Source organism: Furipterus horrens, unplaced genomic scaffold, assembly GCF_987537825.1.
Source record: "Furipterus horrens unplaced genomic scaffold, mFurHor1.1.pri manual_scaffold_17, whole genome shotgun sequence".
Lineage (NCBI taxonomy): Eukaryota > Metazoa > Chordata > Mammalia > Chiroptera > Furipteridae > Furipterus > Furipterus horrens.
In genome coordinates this window covers 34,840,992-34,858,066 of record NW_028327187.1, presented here as the reverse complement: position 1 = coordinate 34,858,066, position 17,075 = coordinate 34,840,992, and the positions used below count along the sequence as shown (strand labels likewise).

The following is a 17,075-nucleotide window of genomic DNA, read 5'->3' as shown; positions in this document are numbered from 1 at the left end:
GTACTCACCATCACCTTAAAATAACTGGACTTCAGCTACATGTGGTATGAATACCTCACTCATTTTACATTTCATTTCCTGCTTGTATCTTGTTATCATGATCTTTTTTCTGTATTATATTGACTTCTTGGATCGATTATCCTGGAAAGCACAAAAGGTGCCTGCATCATAGTACCTAGCAGTGGCATATCTAATTATGACTCATATTCATTAATAATGATATATGTAACCCTAGGAGATGAGTACCACTACATACTACACAAAATTAGCAACATAAAGGCCTTGAATATAGTACAATATCATTCTGGTTAGAATTTTGTGGGGACAAGGGTAATAGTAGCTCTTCATCAACCTGATACTCAAGTCCAAGGACACCTAGCTGTCATCTGACAAAAACCTGTATTCAGACTAAGCTACAGGTTAAGTACTAGGTTATTTTCAAGTTCCTGTCCCTGAAATGAAGGCTACTTCTGACTTATGATGATGCATTTCTCAAGTTTATGTGCCCTGTCTGCAATCAAAATATTCTCCTTTCCTTTTTCCTCTATTAAATACCACCATTTAACAACATATCACAGAAACTAAACTTTGTTAGCCTGACCCATGTGGGAAAAATGGTCATTAGAGCTTAAAACAATACCTAAGAACCAGAAACAAAAAGAATTATTCTTATATTAAAGTTTATCTTTTCAGGTTGCCACACTTCCTTTAGTCACTATTTCCAATATCCCTTCTATTGTTATCCTTAATTATAATGTCCATTTGTGTCTATAAATACAACAAAATCTGTATTCAATTAGCATGAATTAGAATCTTTTAACCAGCTCCTTTTTATTCTCAGCTCTAGACACAATAAAATCTCTTTAACCCTGACAATGTCTTTAAAAATATTACTTCAGTTAAAAAAATTAAACACTTAAACCATGCTTCTGATAAGTGATGAAAATAGCAAGCAGCTGTGATATTATAAGCCTCAGTCTACCTAAGAGGCAGCCTTAGAGATCAGGATCCATAAAAATAAAATTAAAACCAGAAGGCGGGGCACAGCATTTCACCTAATGAGATCTTGTTTATCTTGTTTGTATTGTGGGAGTCAAACAATGGTAGCATGAGTTTCTGATCTTTACAAACATGCTTATAAAAGCTAAGGGCTTCATAAGTCCCAGTTAATAAACCCTGTTCAAAATATTCAAAAATGTTTTCCTGTACTAAACCAAATCATCAGAGACCTGGGTACCTGGACCACATATTTCTACAATGTCACCATCGTAGAATGAGTTGAGGTGTTGGCCATCAGCTAACATTTAGGGCCATTACAGATACATACTTTTGTTTTGTTTACTGAAAAGACAGGTTTCTTTGTTATAAGAATGCAAGTAAGTTTCTTTCAGGTTTCACTGCCAGAAAATGTTGTCCACCATAACTGGTTTTTTACATATGATGGTCACTGTAATTACTGTAACTGACCATATTACTTCTCTCTGTGGCCTGCCAGTTTTCTCAGAGCTGAATCATGACGCAGGTGTACATAGCACTTGTGGGTATTAACCTCATTTTAGGTACTATTTCACCTAGAAATCAAATTTTCTTATATACTTTTTAAGTACTGTACTGTATGTTTTTACATAAATCATTTTCAGAATATGGTAGGGTAGAAATAAAACAAAAAATGATTGGGGAAAGAAAAGCCTACTCAGACTTCCACCCGTACTTGGCTAAAGCACTTCTTTGAAATAGAATATGGAACTATAGGACTGCTGGTCAAGATGGCTGTGCAGGTAAACGCAGTACTTGAATCCTCCCATAACCACATCAGAATTACAACTGAAGTACAGAACCATCATTCAGAACCAGGAATTGAAGTCCTCGTCGTTGGCAGCCGTCCATCTCGAGAGACGATGGCGTAGCTTCTTGAGAGTCTATCTGCACCGCTGAGAATGGCTGTGCAGTCCGACTCGGGAGTGGCAATCCCTGCCACACTTGTTACAGGTGAAGGCAGATGGCTGTTGTTGCTGCTGTTGACGCTGCTTCCGCCTCGATCTTTTCTGGACCGCCTCCTCGTTGCGCGCAGCCTCTGTGCGTGACGTACCTTGTCTGACCGTGAGCCTCCAGGCTAGGCGGTCGTCTGCTTGAACTTCCCATGTGTTGAGATTGATGGAGCATTGTGTCATGTCCTTTTTGCAGATGTCTTTGAACCGCAGTTTTGGGCGCCCTGTCATCCTCTGGCCTTCTGCTAGCTCGCCGTAGAGGAGGTCTTTGGGAATATGGCCTGCATCCATTCTTTTGACATGGCCGAGCCACCTGAGGCGTCTCTCACTAAGAACTGCATCCAAACTGCTCATGTTGGCTCACTTCAGCACCTCGGTGTTGGGGACCTTATCCTGCCAGGCGACATGCAGGACGCGTCGCAGGCACCTCATGTGGAAGCTGTTGAGTTTCCTTTCGTGCCTTGCGTAGGTGGTCCACGTCTCGCTGCCATAGAGGAGAGTGCTGAGTACGCAGGCTTGGTAGATGCGCAGTCTGGTTTTCTCAGTGAGGCTGGAATTGTTCCACGCTCGCCGGTTCAGTTTGGCCATAACTGTGGCTGCCCTGGCGATTCTCCGATTGACCTCCAAGTCGACTGACAGAGAGCTCGAGATGGTGGACCCGAGGTAAGTGAAGTCGTTGACAACCTCTAGGGTGTATCCGTCGATGGTGATGCATGGGGGAGTCCCCGTGACTTGAGCCATAACGTTCGTCTTCGTCAGGCTGATGGCTAGTCCGAACTCCTTGCATGCATGGGAAAGGCAAGTGACTAACTGCTGGAGTCCCTCTTCGGAGTGTGATGTCAAGGCTGCGTCGTCGGCGAAGAGCATCTTGAAGTCCTACATCTATGGAATTAAAGAAGTCACACGAGACTGGTAGGAGGGGTAGAGACATGAAAGAGCTAGTCCCACACCCACTGTGTGGTGGATTAAAATTGGGAGGAATATCTCAGTTGCAGAGGTTTTTCCCCCCTGAGGATTAAGTGGTCCCAGACCCACACCAGGCCCCTCAGCTCAGAGTTCCAGTGCCAGGAACAGAAATCCCATAACTTCTGGGTGTAAAAATCAGCGGGGACTGAGTCAGTGGAGAAAACTTCTAGAGTCTCAAGCAGTTCCTCTTAAAGGGTCTGTGCATAGACTTACTGGGACTCACTCCTCCTGAGCTCCAGCACTGAGGCAGCAGTTCAAAAAGTACCAGGGACATACAGGGAGGAAATGAATTGTCTGGCATCAGGCAAGGGCTAGAGTGACAGCTTCTGTTCACTCCACAGAGCCAGCAGGTAGGTGCCATATCTGAGTCTCCAACAACCTGGCTAACACTGTATGTCCTGCCCTAGTGATTCCCTGAGACCTCACTCCACCCAACGTGCAGACCCACCCAAGCCATTTCCAGTGTCATTTCCATACAAACTGCTTGCCTTGGCTCCTGCTACAGACTTTCCCAAAAATCTCTCAAAGGCTCACAAATTGCACACAAGCAGCATCTGGCCTTAGCATGCCTTGTACCTGTGGCTAAGTAGCCCCAGGCCCAGCATTCGTGGCAGCTGGCCTCTCCTAGTCACCTCCAAGCCAAGCACAAGTAGCAGCCATCTGCAGATCGCTCTGTAGTTAGTGCCAAGTGGCCCTGTGCAGGGCACAGGCTGTGGCTGACTGTGCACCTCAAGGGAAGCCTCAGAGCCAGTGCACCAGGTGGATAGCTTCAGACCATGCAGGATCACAACCCTACCACCTCCATGAGCAACACACTCAAGGGGTAGACTCAGAGAGCACCAAAGCCCCACTGAAGAAAGTCCTGCTCCATAAGGTTCCTACACAGCAACTCCTCTGCTGTAGTAACAGCCAGTCCTCACAGCCCATCAGCCTGTGGGTCAGTCCCTCCCAGTAACACCAACATCAATCAAGGCTCAACTACAACAGGACCATGCACACAGCCCACACAGAGTACACCTGGAGCTCTCAGTTTGGGTGACTGGTGAGGCTGTGCCACTGGACCCTACAGGACACCTAGTACATAAGGCCACTATATCAAGTCCAAGAGACATAGCAACCCTACCTAACATATAGAAACAAATTTATGAAAACATCCAAAATGCAGAGACAAAGAAACAGGTCCCAAATGAAAGAACAGGAGAAATCTCCAGAAAAAGAAATGGAGGCAAGCAAACTATCAGACAAAGTTCAAAACAATGGCTATAAGGATGCTCAAGAAACTTAGTTAGAACTTCAACAGAATGAAAAAAGACATGGAAACCATAAAAAAGAACCAGTCAAAAATGAAGAAAACAGTAACTGAAATGAATAATTTTACAGGAAATCAAGAGAACAGATGAAGCCGTGAATCAAATCAGTGATTTAGAATATACAGAAGCAAAAACCACCCAATCAGAACAGCAAAAAATAAATTTAAAAAGAAATTCAAAAAAAGAAGGTACTGTAAGGAGCCTCTGGGACAACTTCAAGTATACCAACATTTGCATCATGGGGGGGGGGGGCTGATAAAAGAAAAGAGCAAGAAATTGAAATCTTTTTTTGTCAAATTTTTAAAGTATATTTTATTGATTATGTTGTTACAGTAGTCCCAATTTTTTCCCTTTGCTCACCTCTGCAAAGTACCCCCCTTCCCTCCAGAAATCCTCCCCTTAGTTCATGTCCATGGGTCATGCAGATAAGTTCTTTGCTTTCACCCTTTCCTATATTATTCTTAACTTCCCCGTCTATTTTGTACCAACCGATTATGCTTCTTAATCCTTGCACCATTGCCCCATTTCTCCCACTTCCACCTCACAGCTGATAATCCTCCAAGTGATCCCCATACCTATGATTCTATTCCTATTCTGGTTTGCTTAGTTGAATTTTGTTTTTATTTTTTAGATTCAGTTGCTGATACTTGTGAGTTTGTTGCCATTTTAATGTTCATAATTTTTATCTTTTAGGTAAGTCCCTTTGACATTTCATATAATGATGGCTTGGTGATGATGAACTCCTTTAGCTTTACTTTGTCTGGGAAGCACTTCAGCTGCTCTTCCATCCTAAATGATAGCTTTGCTGGATAGAATAATCTTGGTTGTGGGTCCTTGCTTTTCATCACATTGAATACTTCTTGCCCGCAAAGTTACTCTTGAGAAATCAGCTGATAGTCTTATAGGCACCCCTTTATAGGTAACTCCGCTTTTCTCTTGCTGCTTTTAAGATTCTCTCTTTATTTTGAACCTTTGGCATTTTAATTATGATGTATCTTGGTGTGGTCCTCTTTGGGTCTAGCTTGTTTGGGACTCTCTGTGCTTCCTGAACATGTACGTCTATTTCCTTCACCAAATTTGGGGAATTTTCCTTTATTATTTTTTCACATAAGCTTTCAATTTCTTGCTCTTCCTCTTCTTCTGGCACCACTATGATTCAGATGTTGGTATGTTTAAAGTTGTCCCAGAGGTTCCTAAGCCTCTCCTCATTTTTTTCAATTCTTGTTTCCTCATTTTGTACTGGTTGACTTTTTTCCTTCCTTATATTCCAAGTCATTGATTTGAACCCCGGTTTCCTTCCATACACCATTGGTTTTGTGTGGATTTTCCTTCGTTTCATTTAGCATAGCCTTCACTTATGTTTGCCGTACTTAAGCATATCTGCCAAGCCTGTGGGCTTCTTTATCACCAGTGTTTTGAACTCTACATCTGTTAGGTTGGCTATCTCCTCGTTGCTTAGTTCTCCCACTGGAACTTTGATCCATTCCCTCTTTTGGGCCATACGTCTGTCTCCTCATCTTGACAGTCTCTTGCATTTGCTTGCCTCTGTTTCTTAGGTAGAGCTGTCACACCTGTTATAAGGGGCGGAACCTTGGGTATTCGTCAGTACAGGGCGACCTGTTCAACCATGCTCTGGTGCTGTATGTGGGGGAGGAGTCTGAGAGGGAACAATGCTACTTGCTCAGCATTCGCCCCTTTTCCAGGCACTTCTCCAACTTCTGTATTGGACTGGCACCTCTCTAACTGTTGCCCTGGTCGTAGTTCCCAGAGTGGGTGGGTCTGTGGACCTTCTAAGACCGTGGAGGCCCTTTAAACAAACGTACTCTTCTGAGAGACCAGCAGTTTCTGCCTCAGCCTCAACCCCCACTGGTTTGCACTGTCAGAAACAACGAGGCTTTATTTTCCCTGGTGCTGAAGCAGGGAGCTGTTCGGTTTGGTCTGGTGCTGGGAGCCCTCCCCAGGTGTCCCTCTCTAGTTTTTAATACATGTGACTGCACTTTCCGCCGGCCTGCAGCTGCCACAGCTGCTGCTGCCACCACACCACATCATCTCCTTCTTGGCTCCGCTCCTCCTACCAATTTGGATGAGTATTTCTTCTTTATGTCTTTGTTTGTTGGACTTCCATGCAGCTCAATTTTCTGGAACTTCTGGTTGTCTCTAGTTTTGAGGTAGTTGTATTCCTTCTTATTTGTGGAGGAAGACTCAGCGTGTCTGTCTTGGCCTCCATCTCGGCCAGAGGTCCTTGAAAATCTATTATAAAAAATAATGACAGGAAATTTCCCTAACCTGGTGAAGGAAATAGACATACAACTTCAAGTGTTCCAACATTTGCATGATAGGGGTGCCAGAAAAAGAAGAGAAAGAGCAAGAAATAGGTAATTTAAAAAAATAATAAAAGAAAACTTCCCTAATGTGGTGAAGGAAATAGACATGCAAGTCCAGGAAGCAAAGAGTCCCAAACAAGATGAATGCAAAAAGGCCCAGTCCAAGACACATCATAATTAAAATGCCAAAGGTTAAATATAAAGAATCTTAAAAGCAGCAAGAGAAAAGCAGTTAATTATCTGCAGGTGAGTTACCATAAGACTATCAGCTGACTTCTCAAAAGAAACTTTAAAGTTTACATGGGATTGTCAAGAAATATTCAGTCATGAAAAGCAGGGACCTACACCCAAGACTGCTCTATATAGCAAAGCTATCATTTACAGTCAAAGGGCAGATAAAAAGCTTCCCTGACCAGAGAAAATTAAAGGAATTCATCATCACCAAACCATTATTATATGGAATGTTAAAGCGACTTCTTTAAGATCAAAACTATGAACCATAAAATGGCAATAAATACGTATCTATGAACAACTCAATCTAGAAAACAAACTAAGCAAACAAAAAAAGACAGAATCATGGATATGGGAGAGTTTTTATGGTTGCCAGATGGGAGGGCGGTTAGGGGAAAGGGTGAAGACATGAGGGGATTAAGAATTAAAAATAGGTAGTTACAGAATATCTAGGGGAATATAAGGTACAGTATAGAAAATAGAGAAGCCACAGAACTTATATGCATCACCCATGGACATGAACAACGGTGTGGTGATTGCCTGAGGTCGTGGGGACTGTTGGGTGGAGGAAAAGGGGGAAGAATTGTGACAAATAAAATAGCATAATCAATAAAACACAATGAAACAAAACAAAAACAAAATTACTCTACCTTTAAAGTTATCATTTAGAATCAAAGGACAGATATAGCTTCCCAGACAAGAAAAAGCTAAGAGTGTTCTTCACCACCAAACCGATATTATATGAAATGTTAAAGGGTGCTCTTTAAGAAGCAAAAATAGATTAAAAATATAAATTAAAAAGGCAATAAATACATATCTATCAGCAACTAAATGTGGAAAACAAAATAAACTAACAAGCAGAACAGAAACAGACTCGTAGAGAGAGAATATTTTTATGGTTGCTAAATGGCAGGATGGGTGAAAAAGGTGAAGGGATTAAGAAGTGAAAATTGGCCAAAGAACATACATGCATAGCCCATAGAGACAGACAACAAGGTGGAGAAGGGCCAGGGAAGGGGACAGTGGCTGGATAAACTGGGGAGGAAATGGGGGACATCTGTTAATAGTGTCAACAATAAAAAATAGACAAAAAGTAGTACAGATTGGTTCTTTGCAGAATAGTCAAGCGGATGTAAGGTACAGCATAGGGAATGTAGTCAAAATATGGTGTCAGATTGGTACAAGATTTATCGGGATGATCACATAGTAAGTTATATAATGTCTAATCACTGAGGTGTACACATGAAACTAATATAATATTGTATGTAAACTGTAATTGAAAAATAAAATATTGACTTCCGGCCAAGATGGAGGCACAGATAAACACGCTGCGTCTCCCTCGACAACTAAGAAGGAATACAACTACTTCAAAACTAGAGAAAACCAGAAGTTCCACAAAATCGAGGTGCATGAAAATCCAACAAACAAAGATATAAAGAAGAAATACTCATCCAGACAGGTAGGAGGGGCGGGGCTGGCGCAGAAAAGACGCAGTGTGGTGGCAGCAGCAGCGGTGGCAGCAGTGGCAGGCTGACTAAAAGCGTAGTCACACATTTTAAAAACTAGAGAGGAACACCTGGGTAGCGCTCCCAGCACCAGACCAGACAACACAGCTCATGGTCCTAGTGCCTGGGAAAATAAAGCCTTATTGATTCTGACTGTGTCAAGCAGTGGGGGTTGGGGCTAAGGCAGAAACTACCGGTTGCTCAGCAGAGCCTGCTTGTTTAAAGGGCCCCCAGAGCCTTAGAACGTCCACAGACCCACCCACTCTGGGAACTACGACCAGGGCAACAGTTAGAGAAGTGCAAGGCCCAAAAGGAAGTGGGAGAAGTGCCTGGAAAAGGGGCGAATGCTGAGCAAGCAGCGTTGTTCCCTCTTAGACCCCTCCCCTACATACAGTGCCACAACGTGGTGAAATGGGTCGCCTGTACTGAGAAATACCTAAGGCCCCACCCCTTACAATGTAACAGGAGTGACAGCTCTACCTAAGACACAGAGGCAAACACAGGAGCCTGTCAAAATGAGGAGACAGAGAAGTATGGCCCAGAAGGGGGAATGGATCAAGGTTCCAGTGGGAGAACTAAGCAACAAGGATAGCCAACCTAACAGACAAGGAGATAGCCAACCTAACAGATGTAGAGTTCAAAACACTGGTGATAAGATGCTCACAGGCTTGACAGATATGCTTAAGTATGGCAAATGCAAAAGGGAAGAAGTGAAGGCTATGCTAAGTGAAACGAAGGAAAATCCACACAAAACCAATAGTGTAGGGAAGGAAACCGGGGTTCAAATCAATGATTTAGAACATAAGGAAGAAAAAAATAGCCATCCAGTACAGAATGAGGAAACAAAATTTGAAAAAAATGAGGAGAGGCTTAGGAACGTCTGGGACAACTTTTAACGTGCCAACATCCAAACCATAGAAGTGCCAGAAGGAGAAGAGCAAGAAATTGAAAGCTTACGTGAAAAAATAATGAAGAAAAATTTCCCAAATTTGGGAAAGGAAATAGTCATACAAGTCCAGGAAGCAGAGTCCCAAACAAGCTAGACCCAAAGAGGACCACACCAAGATACATCATAATTAAAATGCCAAAGGTTAAAGATAATCTTAAAAGCAGCAAGAGAAAAGCAGAGAGTTACCTACAAAGGGGTGCCTATAAGACAAGCAGCTGACTTCTCAAAAGTAACTTTGCAGGCAAGCAGTATTCAATGTGATGAAAGGCAATCTGCACCCAAGATTACTCTATCCAGCAAAGCTATCATTTAAAATGGAAGGGCAGATGAAGTGCTTCCCAGACAAGGTGATGCTAAAGGAGCTCGTCATCACCAAGCCATCATTATATGAAATGTCAAAGGGACTTACCTAAAAGATCAAAGTTATGAACATTAAAATGACAACAAACAAGTATCAGCAACTGAATCTAAAAAATAAAAACAAAATTCAACCAAGCAAACCAGAATACGGACACAATCATAGGTATGGGGATCACTTGGAGGGTTATCAGCTGTGAGGTGGAAGTGGGAGAAATGGGGCAATGGTGCAAGGATTAAGAAGCATAATTGGTTGGTACAAAATAGACAGGGGGAAGCCAAAGAACTTAACTGCATGACCCATGGACATGAACTTAGGGGGTGGAATTGCTGGACAAAAGCGGGGTACTGGGCAGAGGGGAGCAAAAAGAAAAAGATTGGGACTACTCTAGGAACAGAATCAATAAAAGATACTTAAAAATATATATTAAATAAAAAAAAAAACACGGCACTAGTATAGTGCACTAGTGAACTAGTGACTTTCCAATAAATTGCAAATCACTTGTAGATCATTTGACAAGAGAAGGCAAGATGTTCTAATTTTTGCCCCTACCCTTTAAGACAAGGTAGGGAATGGACGACTGTCTTCCAACTTCTTGCTAGCCCCAGAGACATGTTCAGGATTTGTTATAAAGGTCTTAGAGTTCTTTGGAACAAGATCCAGAAAAACAAACTCACGACGTTACATCTTTTTGAGAACCAAGTGATAGCTATAGACCCAGAAAAATGCACATACCACAATTTACATTCAATTTCTAGGGGATCCATAGATATTCTCCAATTTATGAGCCCAAAGTTACACACTCCCTTCTAGTAAATGGCAAGCTTAGACACCAGCCACTAGAGCTCACAGCCTACATCCTGACAGAAATCCTGCATATTACATGATTTTTATGTAAAATTTCAAGGATGTCTGGGGGGGGGGGTTTAAATATAGCTCATGCTCACATTATTTAGTAATAAAATATTCATACCGTAACTGCCTCAAATATCCAGCTTTGCACAGCATCACTCCTCGTGATCACTCTACATAAAGCAGTGAGCCCTGCCTCACCCAACCTCATCACCCAGGTTTATTTTTTCCTCAGAGGACTTACCTCCACCTAACATTAAATTGTTGTTTGCATCCATTGATTAGAATGAAGTTCCATGAGGGCAGGGACTTTGTTTTGTTCATGCCTGTACCTCCGGTGCATAAGAGGCACTCAAATATTTGTTATATAAGTCTTTCATAGGATTCTCTATTAACAGGTTTTTGTAAATTAAGTTTTACTGCCACTTGGTCATGCTCATTCATTTACATATCATCTATGGCTGCTTTCATGCTATAATGGCAGAGCTGAGGAGTTCCCACAGGGTCCACATACTCTGCAAAGCCTCAAACTCTTGCTATCTGGTCCTTTACAGCAAGTTTGCTGACCCCCAATAGCACTCATCTGGCCCTCATTTCTCAAGCTAACTCCTTGGTGCCTAGAACAGAGTAGATGCTTAAAAACAGCTGTCACTACACATACAGATTTGCTACTCCCACCATAAATTATTTTTTGCATAGTTAAATCAAGTTATTATTTTCCCTTCTCAATGCACTTCTACCAAGGCCACAACGGAAAATTACCAGTGCTTAATAATTTAGGGAATAGAGAAGGGATACTATGCTAAGCAGTAGCAAACTTTCTCATTCAAACTCAATCATGCTTTAAAATGTGAAAGCAATATAACTGGCAAGCATTTTCCTGACATATTTCAGACAATTGATTTTGAAGTGAACCAGTTATTTTCCCAATGTAAAAATAATTTTGATACATCTTTTTTTTTATTATGCTGTTACAGTTGTCCCAATTTCCCTTCCCTCTGCTTCCCTCCACCCAGTGGTCCCCCTCCCTCCAGTTGTTCCCCCCCTTTTAGTCCATGTCCATTGGTTGTGCATACAGTTCTCAACCTCTTCCTGTCTATTCCATTCCCTCCTACTATGCTTCTTAATTCCTGTACTATCTCCCTCCCTCTCCTCCTTCCCCCACCGCTGACCTCCCCCCAGTATGTCCCCCGTATCTAGTTCTTTTTCCACTCTCGTTGCCTATTTAGTTTGCTTTTGTTTCAATTCCCTAGCTTCTGTTGTTGGTTCTTGTGATGCAGTTTTCATTTTAATGTTCATAGTTTTGATCCTTCTTCTTCTAAAACAATCCCTTTAACACCTCATATAACAGTGGTTTGGATCTAATGAACTCCTTCAGTTTTATTTTGTCCTAGAAGCACTTTCTCTGCCCTTTTATTCTGAATGACAGTTTCACTGGATAGAGTATTTGTGGCTGTAGGTTTTTGCTTTTCATTACTTTGAATATTTCTTACCAGTCCCTTCTTGCCTGCAGTCTCCCTTGAGAAGTCAGCTGATAGTCTAATTGGGACCCCTTTGTACATGATTCTTTTCTTCTCTCTTGCTGCTTTTAAGATTCTCTAATTTTTGACAATTTGATTATAATGTGTCTTGGAGTTGTTCTCACTGGGTCCACTTTTCCTGAAACTCTCTGTGCTTCCTGGACCTGTAAGTCTATTTCCTTCCCCAAGTTCGGGAAGTTCTGCTTCATTATTTTCTCACATAATTTTACTAGTTCTAGTTCTTCTTCTTCGCCCTCCAGCAATCCTATAATCTGAATGTTTGGTCTCTTATAGCTGTCCCAGAGGTTTCTGATCCTCTCCTCACTTTCCTTACTTTTTGTTTCCTCTTTCTGCACTCGTTGACTGTTTGTTCCTTCTCTATGTTCCGGTTTGTTGATTTGATCTCTGGATTTTATTTCCTCACCACTTGTCTCGTATGTGATTTCGTTCTTTTCAGTATGAGTGGTTTTCTTTCCTTCCCTGTCCTGTTTCAAATCTTTTGTTAATTCTGTAAGCCACATAATAGCTCTGAACTGAGCCTCTGACAGGTTTCTTATTTGTTCATCTGTCAGGTTCTTCATCTGCTGCCTGGTGAGCTGCGTCACCGGGCTTTCAATCGTTGTCTCCTTCATTTTGACAGATTTGTATTTTGCTTTGCTTCCTGGGCAGGCTGTGGGGGGCGGAGCCCTGTGTACTCATCACTACCCGGTGTGGGGGTGTGTCCAAGATGGATTCCTGCTGTTATTCTCCACTGGGAGACCGGGATCCGTCCCGCCGCCCTGAGCCTCTCCATCCAATGCAATGGGGGGGGGGGTGCTGCCTTTCCCCGCGTTGTGGTCACGAGCTGCCGGTGCTCGACTGCAGCCGGGATTGCTCCCCCTGTCGCTGTCCCCACTGCTACCGCAAACAGCCCCACCTGACCTTTCCATTCCAGTTCCGATTTCGCACCTCCTACCTGTCCAGGCAAGCACCGCTGGTTTATAACTTCATACGTTGGGCTTCCATGTAGCTTTATTTTCTGGAATTTCTGGTTATCTTTTGTTTTGAGGTAGTTGTATTCCTTTCTAGTTGTAGAGGGAGACCAAGTGTATCCATATAAGCCTCCATCTTGGCCAGAAGTCTCGATACATTTTTTATGCCAGGTACATTAAGGTGTTAAACAGTCACTGAATGGATTCCTATCCCATAAATATGTATTGATTGTGGTCATCAAATTTTGAAAATTACAATTACCTGAAAAGGAGCATCAAGATTTACATCCCTTTACCAATTCTAGAATGTGCTCAGCATTATCCTTTTAAAAATTATAGCCTTTATTGTCATTCTCAAAAACATTAATCTGCATGGGTATCATTGGTTCCAAGTAACTGAAGAGTAAATGGTAATCCTTGGCACCTTTTGACCCAATGTTTACCCCAGGTGCAGAGGTGAGCAAACAGAATTTGTTCATATTAGTAAATGAGATATTATTTGAGAACATTATAGTCCATTATAGTCCATCAACTAAGATGGAAGTGAGAAAAGGGCTAGGAACCTTACTGAATTATCTTTGCTAAGTTATTCTGAATAAGCAACAAAATACACAATGATACACAATCATTTGAGAAAACTGTTTATTTAGAAAAATGGTTACACCAGTAGAGTTCAGTAGATTAAAAAATTTTCTTTTAAAAATGTCACTCAAATTTTCCAGATTATAGTTCAGCAATACATAGCTCCTGTAGTTGTAGAATTAAAACACAACTAAATTTTGACACCCCTCCCACAGATTTATCTAACAATTATAAGAAAAAATGGCAAGGGACAAGTGGTTGCTGGTACCTTTTTCTCTTTTAAACAGGTTTTAATGTTGTATATGTACTATTATAAAATGATCCTTAATCATTGCATTAGACACTGATCCCATTGTTTTTAGTGACTAATATTAAAAACAGGCCAAGTAATAAATTAAAAATTAGTTTTAAAATGAGGTAAATTAAAATGGTTCAATAATTGCTTATTTTCAGCTTCAAATAATAAAAAGAAAACATTTCAGACTTAAGAAAAAACTAAACCTGAAATCAAATTCTGTACACATGATCTCTTATTTGCTTCTTGGGAACTATATGCAGCACATTGTGCTAAAAATATGGAATACTTAACACTTTCAGCCATTTACTGAAAATAAATATGTAGAAACTAAGCAACAAGTTAAATACAGTAATGTACAACTCAACAATTTTAAGTTTTCGGCATGGAGCAATAAAGCAGATTAATAATTTAAGAAGATGCAACAGGGCTCTCTTCATTTGTGATTCTTGGCAATCTACTCAGGAATATACATTTCTGGTCACAGCTGAACCATTCCATTTCAATCTCATCTGAAAGAAACAAAGTGATTATGTTGATCTATAAAGGAAGGAAGAAAGTAAGGAGGGAGGAGGGCAGGATGAAAGGAGGGAAGAAAAAAGTTGGAAGGAGAGGAGATGAGAAGGCAAGGGAAGGTTGGTTTAACAAAGAAGAAAAAAATCAGTGAGTTCTCTCAGTAACAAAGGCTTGAATTATGTCCCTAGATAAGGATGAAATATCTGTGTATTTCTTGTTGTCCACTCTCAAAAACCAAAATAGGCACACTATGACTTCAAAAGAAAAAACATTGAAAATTTTATCTGTGAAACAGGGACAAGTAGAGGAAGGAAGGAAGGAAAAGATGAAATAGAAACTAGTAAAATGTTCCTCAGGGGCAGGTAATAGCTTGTAAAAAGTAAATGTAACACATAGTGTGAAAAAGAACCAATTTTACATGATCAACCACAAAAAGAAAAAGAAAAAAAAATGACATCACATTTTTCACAAGGGCATGACTTTAATAGTGACTTATATTAAGATGCAATGTCTGCTAAATTATAAAAATTGCTTTAAAAATATATTGACTTAATTATACTCATTTCCTTTCCTTTACGTATTGACATTTTTCAAATACTGCATACTGAAATAAATTCAAAACATGATCATTACAATATGTGGCAAATAACTTATCTGCCTAACATTATCTCATTCATTTTAAACTAATGCTTAACGCATTAAACTTTATTGATGAAAATACTACATTCACATATTTCATAAAACCAGAGCTAGAAGAGCCTTGGAAAATAATCACACTTGCATGAAATGCTGACAAATAATTTACATATCATTTCTATACAGCATTCTGTTCACACCATGTATAATCTTGATATCTTCATAATTATAATTATGGATACACTAATGGTGAACTTACAATTTTAATACTTAAAAATCATTGTTCCTGTCCATAATTGGTGAATAAACAAAATATGATACACATTCATACAATGGATTATTCAGTTATAAAAAGAAATGAAGTTTTGATACATGCTATATCATGGGTAAACCTTGAAAATACGATGCTATATGAAAAATGCCAGACGCAAAAGGTCACAATATTTCATGGTTCCATTTTTATAAAATGTCCAAAATGGGCAAACCTATAAACAGAAAGTATATTCACTGTTTCCCATGGCTGGAGAAGGGGAGAATTGGGAGTGACTGCTAACAGGTGTGGGGTCTCTTTGGGGAGATGGAAATGTTCTAGAATTCATGGTAATGATTACACAACATAATATCAATAAATATACTAAAACCCATTTTTAAATGGCATGTTTTATGTTCTGTGAATTTTATCTCATTTTTTAAATGGCAAAAAAGTCAATGTTCCAATCAAGAGCATCATGGTATCAGTATAGCCATAATTAGAATAAGAAACAGGTTCTCAATAAAGATGTTGTTGCCACAGGAGAATTACTGAGCAAGGGAAATTTTGATGACATATTTAAGGGCCTGTTAAAGAATAAAACTGCTATTGCTGTTAAAACACATAAAGATGATCGTTCCCAGGAACTGAAATTAGAATTTTTACAAGAAGCCAAAATCCTCGAGCAATAGAATCATCCCATTTGAGTTCGCACACAAATGCAGTCTATCTACATTATTAAGGAACTGGTTCCAGGAGGCGATTTCTTTCCTTTCTGAGAAAGGATAGACTAAAACAATTAGTGAAATTTTCATTAGATGCTGCTTCTGGATGACGAATTTCAAATAAAAATTGTATACACAGGGATCTTGTTGCAAAGGAACTCTCTGGAGATGAAAATAATGTTCTGAAAATCAGTGACTTTGGAATGTCTCGTCAAGAGGATGGTGGTGTGTAATCATCTTCTGACTTAAAGCAGATTCCCATTAAATGGACAGCACCAGAAGCTCTTAATTATGGGAGATATCGTTCTGAGAATGACGCATGGAGCTTTGGCGTCCTCCTCTGGGTGACCTTCTGCTTAGGGATCTGTCCATACCCTGAAATGACAAATCAGCAAGCACAAAAGCAAATGGAAAGAAGATACTGGATGTCAGTCTCTCAGCAGCATTCAGAGTGTATTTATAAAATAATGCTGAAGAGCCCTAGCCGGGTAGCTCAGTTGGTTGGAGCATCACCCTGGTACACCAAGGTTGCAGGGTCAATCCCTGCAAGGGCACAAACAAGAACCAACCAATGAATGCATAATAAGTGGGACAACAAATCAATCTTTCCCTTTCTATCTCAAATCAAATATATATACATATATAGAAAGATAGAGCTGAAGTGTTGGGATTACAAACTTGAAAACCAACCCAAGTTCAGTGAACTTCACAAATTTCCATCAAGAAGAAAGTCACATAGTAATAAACAGTGCCAAACTCAGCCTTTAGGACTCTTATCTTCCAGCAGAATAATATTTTCTTCTTACTGACAGTGAGTTTATAGCACATTACCTGGAACATTCTCTAGAGTTGTTTTAATTAACTTTTAATTAAAATATGGGCCCCTTTAACCACTGTACACAAAAAAGCACATGCTCTAAATGGAATGGATGACACAGATCTATCTTTTTCACACATAGGACTGTTGACCTTTCTCAAAGGGTTTCTACTTCAGGCTCAGTTCAGAGTTGGCTTCCCTCCACCCTAGACACCTCTACTTTATTGGTGCTATCAATAGCACCAGTAATACCGTGTTTGCAGGACACATTCTAACAAAA

General features: G+C 40.4%; 1 protein-coding gene and 1 pseudogene across 4 annotated transcripts in view; one reads left to right on the top strand and one right to left on the bottom strand.

Moving 5' to 3' along the window:
* Window positions 1–1,766: 1,766 nt before the first annotated feature.
* LOC149990816 (tyrosine-protein kinase Fer-like) lies at window positions 1,767–16,553 on the top strand (annotated as a pseudogene).
* The window catches only part of THOC2 (THO complex subunit 2), a 111,754-nt gene continuing 110,968 nt past the window's right edge, over window positions 16,290–17,075 (bottom strand). For all 4 annotated transcript variants that reach the window (XM_090265219.1, XM_090265218.1, XM_090265211.1 and 1 more), the window contains exon 39: window positions 16,290–16,353. The gene's annotated coding sequence lies outside the window, so the exon portion shown is untranslated. The remainder of the gene's footprint in view (window positions 16,354–17,075) is intronic.